This window comes from Chiloscyllium plagiosum, unplaced genomic scaffold, assembly GCF_037043375.1.
Source record: "Chiloscyllium plagiosum isolate Xiang-an unplaced genomic scaffold, Cpla_swu_hap1 HiC_scaffold_16, whole genome shotgun sequence".
Classification (NCBI taxonomy): domain Eukaryota; kingdom Metazoa; phylum Chordata; class Chondrichthyes; order Orectolobiformes; family Hemiscylliidae; genus Chiloscyllium; species Chiloscyllium plagiosum.
The window spans coordinates 14489311-14502249 of NW_028270154.1; the positions used below are offsets into that span (position 1 = coordinate 14489311).

Below are 12939 nucleotides of genomic sequence, written 5' to 3' on the forward strand. Positions count from 1 at the left end.
CGTCTGATAAAGACAAGCATACTATATGCCTTCTTGACCACTCTATCCACCTATGCAGCAACCTTCAGGGTACAATGGACCTGCATTCCCAGATCTCTCTGCCCATCAACTTTGCCCAAGGCTTGTCCATTCATTGTATAATTCACTCTAGAATTAGACTTGCCTAAATGTATCACCTCACATTTGTCTGAATTGAAAGCCAGCTGCCACTTTTCCACCCAACTCTCCAGTCTATCTATATCCTCGTGTATTCTCTGACAGTCCCTTATGCTTTCTGCTAGTCCACCAATCTTTATGTCATCTGCAAACTTGCTGATCATACCATCAGTGCCCTTTTCCAGATCGTTTATGTATATCACAAACACGTGGCCGCAGCACTGATCCCTGTGGAACACCACTGGTCACCTTTCTTCATTTCGAGAAACTCCCTTCAACTACAACTCTCTGTCACCTGTTGCTCAACCAGTTTTTTATCCACTGAGCTAGAACACCCTGTACACCATGTGACTTCACTTTCTCCATTAGTCTACAATGGGGAACCTTATCAAATGCCTTACTAAAGTCCATGCATATGTCATCAACAGCCCTTCCTTCATCTAACAACTTGGTCACTTCCTCGAAGAACTCTATCAAGTTGGTAAGGCACGATCTCCCCCGCACAAAACCATGTTGCCTATCATTGATAAGTTCATTCTTCTCTAAATATAAATAGATCCTATCTCTCAGTACCCTCTCCAGCAACTTCCCCACCACCGACATCAGGCTCACTGGTCTGTAGTCACCCGGAATATCCCTACGGCCCTTCAGGCAGTACAGGGGGACAACATGAGCAAACTTCCAGTCCTCCGGCACCTCACCTGTATTTAAGGATGCCACAAAGATATCTGTCAGGGCCCCAGTTATTTCCTCTCTCACCTCCCTCAGCAACCTGGAATAGATCCCATCTGGTCCTGGGGATTTGTCCACCTTAATAACCTCTAGCCTACCCAACACATGGAACATAGAACACAGAACATAGAACAATACAGCACAGAACAGACCCTTTGGCCCACGATGTTGTGCCGAACATTTGTCCTAGCTTAAGCACCTATCCATGTACCTTTCCAATTGCTGCTTAAAGGTCACCAATGATTCTGACTCTGCCACTCCCACAGGCAGCGCATTCCATGCCCCCACCACTCTCTGGGTAAAGAACCTACCCCTGACATCCCCCCTATACCTTCCATCCTTCACCTTAAATTTATGTCTCCTTGTAACACTCTTTTGTACCCGGGGAAAAAGTCTCTGACTGTCTACTCTATCTATTCCCCTGATCATCTTATAACCCTCTATCAAGTCACCCCTCATCCTTCGCCGTTCCAATGAGAAAAGGCCTAGCTCTCTCAACCTATCCTCGTACGACCTATTCTCCATTCCAGGCAACATCCTGTTAAATCTCCTCTGCACCCTCTCCAAAGCTTCCACATCTTTCCTAAAATGAGGCGATCAGAACTGCACACAGTACACCAAATGTGGCCTTACCAAGGTCTTATACAGCTGCAACATCACCTCACGACTCTTGAATTCAATCCCTCTGCTAATGAACACTAATACACCATAGGCCTTCTTACAAGCTCTATCCACCTGAGTGGCAACTTTCAAAGATCTGTGAACATAGACCCCAAGATCCCTCTGCTCCTCCACCTTACTAAGAACCCTACCGTTAACCCTGTATTCCGCATTCTTATTTGTCTTTCCAAAATGGACAACCTCACACTTGACAGGGTTCAACTCCATCTGCCACTCCTCAACCCAGCTCTGCATCATATCTAAGTCCCTTTGCAGCCGACAATAGCCCTCCTCACTATCCACAACTCCACCAATCTTCGTATCGTCTGCAAATTTACTGACCCACCCTTCGACTCTCTCTTCCAAGTCATTAATAAAAATTATAAACAGCAGAGGACCCAGAACTGATCCCTGTGGAACTCCACTTGTAACTGGGCTCCAGGCTGAATATTTACCATCTACCACCACTCTCTGACTTCGACCGGTTAGCCAGTTCTCTATCCAACTGGCCAAAACTTCCCATTATCCCATGCCTCCTGACTTTGCGCATAAGCCTACCATGGGGAACCTTATCAAATGCTTTACTAAAATCCATGTACACTACATCCACTGCTCTACCCTCATCCACATGCTTGGTCACCTCCTCAAAGAATTCAATAAGACTTGTAAGGTAAGACCTACCCCTCACAAATCCGTGCTGGCTGTCCCTAATCAAGCAGTGTCTTTCCAGATACTCATAAATCCTATCCCTCAGTACCTTTTCCATTACTTTGCCTACCACCGAAGTAAGACTAACTGGCCTGTAATTCCCGGGGTTATCCCTATTCCCTTTTTTGTAGAGAGGCACAACATTCGCCACTCTCCAGTCCCCGGCACTACCCCCATTGATAGTGAAGACGAAAAGATCATTGCCAATGGTTCTGCAATTTCCTCTCTTGCTTCCCACATAATCCTAGGATATATCCTGTCAGGCCCGGGAGACCTGTCTATCCTCAAGTTTTTCAAAATGCCCAACACATCTTCCTTCCTAACAAGTATCTCCTCGAGCTTACCAGTCCGTTTCACACTCTCCTCTTCAACAATACGGTCCCTCTTATTTGTAAATACTGAAGAAAAGTACTCATTCAAGACCTCTCCTACCTCTTCTGACTCGATACACAGTCTCCCACTACTGTCCTTGATCGGACCTACCCTCGTTCTCGTCATTCTCATGTTTCTCACATACGCATAAAAGGCCTTGGGGTTATCCTTGATCCTACCCACCAAAGATTTTTCATGCCCTCTCTTAGCTCTCCTAATCCCTTTCTTCAGCTCCCTCCTGGCTGTCCTGTGTCCCTCCAATGCTCTGTCTGAACCTTGTTTCCTCAACCTTATGTAAGCCTCCTTCTTCCTCTTTACAAGGCATTCAACCTCCCTCGTCAACCAAGGTTCCCTCACACGACCATCTCTTTCCTGCCTGACAGATACATCCATATCAAGGACACGTCGTATCTGTTCCTTGAAAAAGTTCCACATTTCAATGACATCCTTCCCTGACAGCCTATGCTCCCAATTTATGCTCCTCAGATCCTGTCTTGAAGCATCGTATTTACCCTTCCCCCAATTGTAAAACCTGCCCTGTTGCACGCACCTATCTCTCTCCATAACCAAGAGAGAGATAGTCACAGAATTGTGGTCACCATCACCAAAATGCTCACCCACTAACAAGCCCATCACTTGTCCCGGTTCGTTACCAAGTACCAAATCCAATATGGCCTCCCCTCTGGTCGGACAATCTACATACTGAGTTAGAAAAGCTTCCTGGACACACTGCACAAACACCACCCCGTCCAATCTACTTGATCTAAAGAGCTTCCAATCAATATTTGGGAAGTTGAAATCGCCCATGACTACTACTCTGTGGCTTCCGCACCTTTCCAAAATCTGTTTCCCAATCTGTTTCTCCACATCTCTGCTGCTATTGGGGGGCCTATAGTAAACACCCAACAAGGTGACTGCTCCTTTCCTATTTCTGACTTCAGCCCATACTACCTCAAAAGGCAGATCCCCCTCGAACTGCCTTTCTGCAGCCGTTATACCATTTCTAATTAGCAACCCCACACCCCCTCCTTTTTTACCACCCCCCCTAATCTTACTGAAACATCTGTAACCAGGAACCTCCAACAACCTTTCCTGTCCCTCTTCTATCCACGTTTCCGTGATGGCCACAACATCGTAGTCCCAAGTACCGATCCGTGCCTTAAGTTCACCCACCTTATTTCTGATACTCCTTGCGTTGAAGTATACACACTTGAGCCCATCTCTGTGTCCGGAAGTATTCCCTGTCAGTGCTACCATCTCCACAGCCTCCCTACATTCTTGGACATCCTGAAAAACAGCTAACCTACTTGCTGGACTACAAGTCCGGATCCCATCCCCCTGCCAAATTAGTTTAAACCGCCCCCCCCGAAGAGTGCTAATATCTTCCCTACTTTTGCCAACGTGATCCAGATTAATCAAATGTCTATCTCTAATCTCAAGATTCATCATGTTCCTCTCCTCAGTGAACACTGATGCAAAGTAATCATTCAGAATCTCACCCATTCTCTCAGGTTCAGCACACAGCCTTCCTTCATTATCCTTTAGTGGACCAATCCTTTCTCTCGTTACCCGCTTGCTTCTTATCTAAGAATAAAATGCTTTGGGATTTTCCTTAATTCTGCTCGCTAAAGCTATTTCGTGACCCTTTTTAGCCCGCTTGATTCCTCGTTTAAGAGTGGTCCTACTCTTCCGATATTTCTCCAGGGCTGTTTCCGTACTGTACATCTCTATGACTCAAAGTGTTCATTTCTAGCTGGGGTGGAGTCGACAGCAGGGTGTGTGACAAGTGTAGCTGATCACAGCAAAGTCTTTTGCTTTTTTTTCATGTTTTGTCAAGGCGTCTGATTTAGTGGCACTTTCCATTTCACAATAACGCAGCATTCTATCTCTCCTTCCCCTTCCTGCATCACTCTCGAAACAATGGGCTGGTATCTCTGTGATCGAGGTAGGATTTGACTGTGGCCATTTGGAGCCAGTTGTTTCAGCTTGGAGTTTAGCCGAGTCAATGAACTTATCGTGTTTGTCTATGTTGTAAGCTCACATGAACGGTCAGTTTGCTGGGAGTTGGTGGTGAGTGTGTGCAATTGAAGTTGAGCTGTGGAGGGTTTGACTGTGTGTCTGCACAGTTCCTGATCTGGTGACACTGGTTTTGTTTTTAAACTGTGGATTCAAGGAACCTCGCGGCAATCATTTTCTAAAGCTCTTGCGATGTGAAAGTGATTGACTGCTTATTCTTTCGTGCAGTGTGGGCATGGCTGGCTATTAATTGCCCTTGGGGCAGTTAAGAGTCACAAACATTGCAGTAGGTCTGAAGTGATGTGGAGGCCAGACCAGGTAAGGACAGCAGTTTCCTTCCCTGAAGGACATTAGGGGCCCAGGTGGGTTTTTCCAACGATTGGCAATAGTTTCATCATTGGACTCTTAATTCCAGAATTTTAGTGATTTCATGTAGCGCCATCTGCCGTGGTGGGATTAGAATCCAAATTCCCAAAGCATTACCTGAGTCTCTGGATTAATAGTCTAGCGCTAATTCCAGCAGGAGAAAGTGAGGAGTGCAGATGCTGGAGATTCGAGTCAAAACGTGTAGCACTGGAAATGCACAGCTGGTCAGGCAGCATCTGAAGAGCAGGAGAGTCGACATTTCAAGCATAAGCCCTTAATCAGGAATGTTGGGGAGACCCCGATGGGGGCTGAGAGATAAATGGGAAGGGGTGGGGCTACGGGGAAGGTAGATGTGAAGGTGATAGGTAGGTATAGTGGTAGGTCGGAGTGGAGGATGGAGCGGATAGGTGGGAAAGAAGCTAGACGGGGAGGACAGTTCAAGAGGGCTGTGCTGAGTTGGAGGGTTGCATCTGGGATAAGGTGGGGGGAGGGGAGATGAGGTAACTGGTGAAATTGATGTTGATCCCATGTAGCTGGGGGAGGGGTCGCCTCCCTGTAATTAATTAATGGGCTCAGAGCATCAACAGGATGGCAGGTGGGGTCCAGGAGATGGCCGCAGTGGGAACACCTCTCTGGGATTGAAGGGATGTGTGTCCTCGATGTGTGGCACTGACTAGAAAGTGCTCGATCCTGATACCAGCCACTTGAGACCCTGGTGGGGGGCGGTTGAAGCCCCTCAGCTGGATGAACACAGACCTTGTATAAAGTGTGTCGTTTGGATTAACTCGGATCTGTCGTTTGGATCCTGCAGCCACAGTTCCTGTTAAAGCGGTGGGGGCGGGGGGGGAGGGAGGAAGGTCAGTGAGAAGACAGTGATTTCCGTGAGGAGGAGAACTGGAATAGGGCATGACCCCAGAGACTGACCATTCATGGCTGGGAAAGTACGATTTCTGGGTGCACAGTACGTTCAAAAACACGCGAGGACCTTGCAGGCATTGATGTACACATCGGTACACACATACATGCTGCTACACACATACATGCTGCTACACACATACACGCTGCTACACGCGCCCACCCTGCTACACACATACACTCTGCTACACGCATACACACTGCTACACGTGCCCACCCTGCTACACGCATACACTCTGCTACACGCATACACTCTGCTACACGCATACACTCTGCTACACGCATACACTCTGCTACACACATACACGCTGCTACACGCATACACGCTGCTAAAAGCGCCCACCCTGCTACACACATACACGCTGCTACACGCATACACACTGCTACATGCGCCCACCCTGCTACACACACATACGCTGCTACACGCATACACACTGCTACACGTGCCCTCCCTGCTACACGCATACACGCTGCTACACGCATACACGCTGCTACACACATGCACGCTGCTACACACATACACGCTGCTAAAAGCGCCCACCCTGCTACACACATACACGCTGCAACACGCATACACGCTGCTACACACATACACGCTGCTAAAAGCGCCCACCCTGCTACACACATACATGCTGCTACACGCATACACGCTGCTACACACATGCACGCTGCTACACACATACACGCTGCTACACGCATGCACGCTGCTACACACATGCACGCTGCTACACACATACACGCTGCTACACACATACACGCTGCTAAAAGCGCCCACCCTGCTACACACATACATGCTGCTACACGCATACACACTGCTACATGCGCCCACCCTGCTACACACACATACGCTGCTACACGCATACACACTGCTACACGTGCCCTCCCTGCTACACACATACACGCTGCTACACGCATACACGCTGCTACACACATGCACGCTGCTACACACATACACGCTGCTAAAAGCGCCCACCCTGCTACACACATACACGCTGCTACACGCATACACGCTGCTACACACATACACGCTGCTAAAAGCGCCCACCCTGCTACACACATACATGCTGCTACACGCATACACGCTGCTACACACATGCACGCTGCTACACACATACACGCTGCTACACGCATGCACGCTGCTACACACATGCACGCTGCTACACACATACACGCTGCTACACACATACACGCTGCTAAAAGCGCCCACCCTGCTACACACATACATGCTGCTACACGCATACACACTGCTACATGCGCCCACCCTGCTACACACACATACGCTGCTACACGCATACACACTGCTACACGTGCCCTCCCTGCTACACACATACACGCTGCTACACGCATACACACTGCTACACGCATACACGCTGCTACACACATGCACGCTGCTACACACATACACGCTGCTACACACATACACGCTGCTACACACACATACGCTGCTACACGCATACACACTGCTACACGTGCCCTCCCTGCTACACACATACACGCTGCTACACACATACACGCTGCTACACACATACACGCTGCTACACACATACACACTGCTAAAAGCGCCCACCCTGCTACACACATACACGCTGCTACACACATACACACTGCTAAAAGCGCCCACCCTGCTACACACATACACGCTGCTACACACATACACGCTGCTAAAAGCACCCACCCTGCTACACACATACACGCTGCTACACACATACACGCTGCTACACACATACACGCTGCTACACACATACACGCTGCTAAAAGCGCCCACCCTGCTACACACATACACGCTGCTACACACATACACGCTGCTACACACATACACACTGCTAAAAGCACCCACCCTGCTACACACATACACGCTGCTACACACATACACGCTGCTAAAAGCGCCCACCCTGCTACACACATACACGCTGCTACACACATACACGCTGCTAAAAGCACCCACCCTGCTACACACATACACGCTGCTACACACATACACGCTGCTAAAAGCGCCCACCCTGCTACACACATACACGCTGCTACACACATACACACTGCTAAAAGCGCCCACCCTGCTACACACATACACGCTGCTAAAAGCGCCCACCCTGCTACACACATACACGCTGCTACACACATGCACGCTGCTAAAAGCGCCCACCCTGCTACACACATACACGCTGCTACACACATACACGCTGCTAAAAGCGCCCACCCTGCTACACACATACACGCTGCTACACGCATACACACTGCTACATGCGCCCACCCTGCTACACACACATACGCTGCTACACGCATACACACTGCTACACGTGCCCTCCCTGCTACACGCATACACGCTGCTACACGCATACACGCTGCTACACGCATGCACGCTGCTACACACATACACGCTGCTACACACATACACGCTGCTACACACACATACGCTGCTACACGCATACACACTGCTACACGTGCCCTCCCTGCTACACACATACACGCTGCTACACACATACACGCTGCTAAAAGCGCCCACCCTGCTACACACATACACGCTGCTACACACATACACGCTGCTAAAAGCGCCCACCCTGCTACACACATACACGCTGCTACACACATACACGCTGCTAAAAGCGCCCACCCTGCTACACACATACACGCTGCTACACACATACACACTGCTAAAAGCGCCCACCCTGCTACACACATACACGCTGCTACACACATTCACACTGCTAAAAGCGCCCACCCTGCTACACACATGCACGCTGCTACACACATACACGCTGCTACACACATACACGCTGCTACACACACATACGCTGCTACACGCATACACACTGCTCCACGTGCCCTCCCTGCTACACACATACACGCTGCTACACGCATACACGCTGCTACACACATACACACTGCTAAAAGCACCCACCCTGCTACACACATACACGCTGCTAAAAGCACCCACCCTGCTACACACATACACGCTGCTAAAAGCACCCACCCTGCTACACACATACACGCTGCTACACACATACACACTGCTAAAAGCACCCACCCTGCTACACACATACACGCTGCTAAAAGCACCCACCCTGCTACACACATACACGCTGCTACACACATACACACTGCTAAAAGCACCCACCCTGCTACACACATACACGCTGCTACACACATACACACTGCTAAAAGCACCCACCCTGCTACATGCATACACGCTGCTACACACATACACGCTGCTACACACATACACACTGCTACACACATACACGCTGCTAAAAGCGCCCACCCTGCTACACACATACACGCTGCTAAAAGCGCCCACCCTGCTACACACATACACACTGCTACACGTGCCCTCCCTGCTACACACATACACGCTGCTACACACATACACGCTGCTAAAAGCGCCCACCCTGCTACACACATACACGCTGCTACACACATACACGCTGCTAAAAGCGCCCACCCTGCTACACACATACACGCTGCTACACACATACACACTGCTAAAAGCGCCCACCCTGCTACACACATACACGCTGCTAAAAGCGCCCACCCTGCTACACACATACACGCTGCTAAAAGCGCCCACCCTGCTACACACATACATGCTGCTACACACATACACACTGCTAAAAGCGCCCACCCTGCTACACACATACACGCTGCTACACACATACACACTGCTAAAAGCGCCCACCCTGCTACACACATACACGCTGCTAAAAGCGCCCACCCTGCTACACACATACACGCTGCTACACACATACACGCTGCTAAAAGCGCCCACCCTGCTACACACATACACGCTGCTACACACATACACGCTGCTAAAAGCACCCACCCTGCTACACACATACACGCTGCTACACACATACACACTGCTAAAAGCGCCCACCCTGCTACACACATACACGCTGCTAAAAGCGCCCACCCTGCTACACACATACACGCTGCTACACACATACACGCTGCTAAAAGCACCCACCCTGCTACACACATTCACGCTGCTACACACATACACGCTGCTACACGCATACACGCTGCTACACGCATACACGCTGCTACACGCATGCACGCTGCTACACGCATACACGCTGCTACACGCATGCACGCTGCTACACACATGCACGCTGCTACACGCATGCACGCTGCTACACGCATACACGCTGCTACACGCATACACGCTGCTACACGCATACACGCTGCTACACGCATACACGCTGCTACACGCATGCACCCTGCTACACACATACACGCTGCTACACACATACACACTGCTACATGCGCCCACCCTGCTACACACATACACGCTGCTACACACATACACACTGCTACATGCGCCCACCCTGCTACACACATATACGCTGCTACACGCATACACGCTGCTACACACGCCACAATGCTACACACCCACCCTCTCCCTCTCTCATCCTCCTGCACTCTCTTAGTCCCTTACTCGCTCTCTCGCTCCATCGCTCGCTCCCGCACTCTCTCACACCCTCAGTTGCTCCCATGCTGTCTCACTCCCATGCTCTCTCGCTTCCTTGTGCACTCTCGCACACTCTTGCTCCTGCGCTCCCTTGCTCCCTCCCCGTCCCTCACACCCCGGCGAGCTTACTCTCTCGCTGTCTCGCACATGCTCTCATTCTCTCGCTTGCTCCCGCGTTCACTCTCACTTTCTCACTCCTGCTTGCTATCACTCTCTCCTGCTCTTTCACATGGTCCTGTGTGCTCTTGCTCACTCCCATGCTTGCTCTCTCTCACCCCCGCATTCACTCTCACTCTCACTCTCTCACTCCCACGTTTGCTCTTGCTCACTCCTGCGCTCACACACTCTCTCTGTCTCGCTCTCGCGCTTGCTCGTGCTCTCTCTTGCACCCGCGCTCATCCCCGCGCTCAGTCTTGCTGGCTCTGTCTCTCTCTCCCTCTCTCTCTCTCACTCTCTCTCTCTTGCTTCCATGCTCACTCTTTCTTTCTCACACAGACACAGATACAGACACACGCAGCCATGATGTTGCCTTTGAAGTTCAGGCCAAAGGCTGGAATAGGAATCACCGAGTTTTCAGACAAGGTGTATCTGTAAGCCAGTGGAGTTGATAATAAATGCAGATTAAGGAATCTCTTGGCCTGCTGAGCTGGGGGAATTGGCTGAGGATTTTCAGGATGAATGAGGCTCAGAGCTGAACCCAGTGTGTGTGAGAACGAGCACACCGGCCTTTGTGCCCCTGGGTTGGGTAATTTCATCACCTGTTGGCATTTGGGAGCAGCTTGGTACTGAACTTGGTGCTTCCTCCTGTGAGCTGAGCTGTCGAACATATTGGGGCTTTTTTATAATGAGTGGGTGTTTGAGACACCAGCAGAGTATCACTTGGCTGTCTTGTTTCCTCTGAAGTTCTAGGGTTCTGAGTGTATTTTATCATCTGTTTTCTGAGCAGAGGTTTATGGCTGGGAGACATCTCGGCGTGACTGTCGTTGCAAGGAGTAAGTGTACAAGCCTGCCATTTCTACATACACCTCTGCCCACCGCACGTTCTGCTGCAAAGGCTGAACATATCGGCTCAACAGGAAATGGGTTTCCTGTTCTCGTTCCTGTCCTTTGTTTCTTGTATCTCTCGCTCTCTCTCTCTCAAAGGTCAGGGTTCACAAACGTGTTTCTGTCTCTTACTTTGAGCCACCTCGGAAGCTGCTGCGGAGGTTTATCACCGAAACTGTGGATGGGTGCGGAATGTACACTTGAAGCTGACTGCAGTTGGGAAGCCAAGCTGTAAGGCTGGATGAGGAGATGCGCGGATGGTTGGGAAAGAGGTGGGGGGATGGGGGAGAGGTGAGGTAACCATGGGGCGTGGTGGCTGTAAGGGAAAAGGAGAATTTGAGGGTGAGCCACTCTGTTTGATACTCCAGGGAAATGATGAGTTTGAGAGGAGTTGGGTCTCAATTCATCGTTAATTCTTTTGAAATGTGGTTTTACTTCTGTAAATCAAGTTAGGCATTATCCACTGCACAAACCATTTGGAACCAAGTTTATGAAGCTCTCTTCGTATTGATGTATTTAAGATGGAAAAGAGAGCAGGGGATTAAGCTGATAGAGTAGGATATTGAAGAAGGCATGAAAGGGCGGGTAACCATCTGGTTGGGCTGAATGGCCTACTCCTGAACAAGAGAAAGGACTGCAGATGCTGGAGATCAGACGAAAACTGTGGTGCTGGAAAAGCACAGCAGGTCAGGCAGCATCCGAAGAGCAGGAGAGTCAACCCTTTGGGGGCTGACAGATAAATAGGGGGTTGGGGTGGGGCAGGGGGGAAGGCAGCTGGGAAGGCGATAGGTGGATGCGGGTGGGGGGGGGTTGATGGCGATAGGTCGGTGGGGAAGGTGGAGCAGATAGGTGGGAAGGAAGATGGACAGTTCAAGAGGGCGATGCCGAGTTGGAGGGTTGGATCTGGGATGAGGTGGGGGGAGGGGAGATGAGGAAACTGGTGAGATTGACTTTGATCCTGTGTGGTTGGAGGGTCCCAAAGTGGAAGATGAGGCATTCTTCCTCCATTCGTCGGGTGGCTTGGCTTTGGCAGTGGAGGAGGCTCAGGACTTGCATGTCCTTGGCGGAGTGCGAGGGGGACTTGAAGTGGACTATTCCTGGACTATTTTCTGTGTAACTCAGGAAACCTTAAAATACTTGCAGGTTTGTGGTGGTGGATGAGGCAGATGTTAGTTGGATGCATAATTAGTTGTCAGGGAACGTGCATTAATTGGACAATTGCCTGAACGTTATTTGGGACAGGATGGACCTGGGGTAATAGTTTGGCAGTGAACAAAATCTAATATGTGTCTGTGTAGATGCCAGGTTCCCTGTCTCTAGACTAGGAGGCCCAGGTTCAAGTCTCAGCTGCTCTAGAGGCATGGAGTAGTATCGCAGCACAGTTTGATTGGTAAATATCTATAGAGTAGGGATGTTTATGGCACAGTGATAGTGTTCCTGCCTTTGTACCAGAAGCCCACTTCCTCCAGATACATGGCTGGTTCAAAATATGTGTCCTGGGCTGT

The 12939-nt window shown here is 50.0% G+C and overlaps 1 protein-coding gene across 7 annotated transcripts in view; it reads left to right on the top strand.

Annotated features, from left to right (window-relative positions):
- cyfip2 (cytoplasmic FMR1 interacting protein 2) overlaps positions 1–12939 on the top strand; it is a 123425-nt gene that overhangs the window by 21604 nt on the left and 88882 nt on the right. For 2 of the 7 annotated variants that reach the window (XM_043703147.2, XM_043703149.2), the window contains exon 1: positions 4724–4962. The exons of 3 other annotated variants lie outside the window; for them this stretch is intronic. The gene's annotated coding sequence lies outside the window, so the exon portion shown is untranslated. Of the gene's footprint in view, positions 1–4550; positions 4574–4723; positions 4963–11568; positions 11666–12939 lie in introns of those variants that run through there. 2 more of the 7 variants (XM_043703145.2, XM_043703150.2) reach the window with 2 other exon arrangements.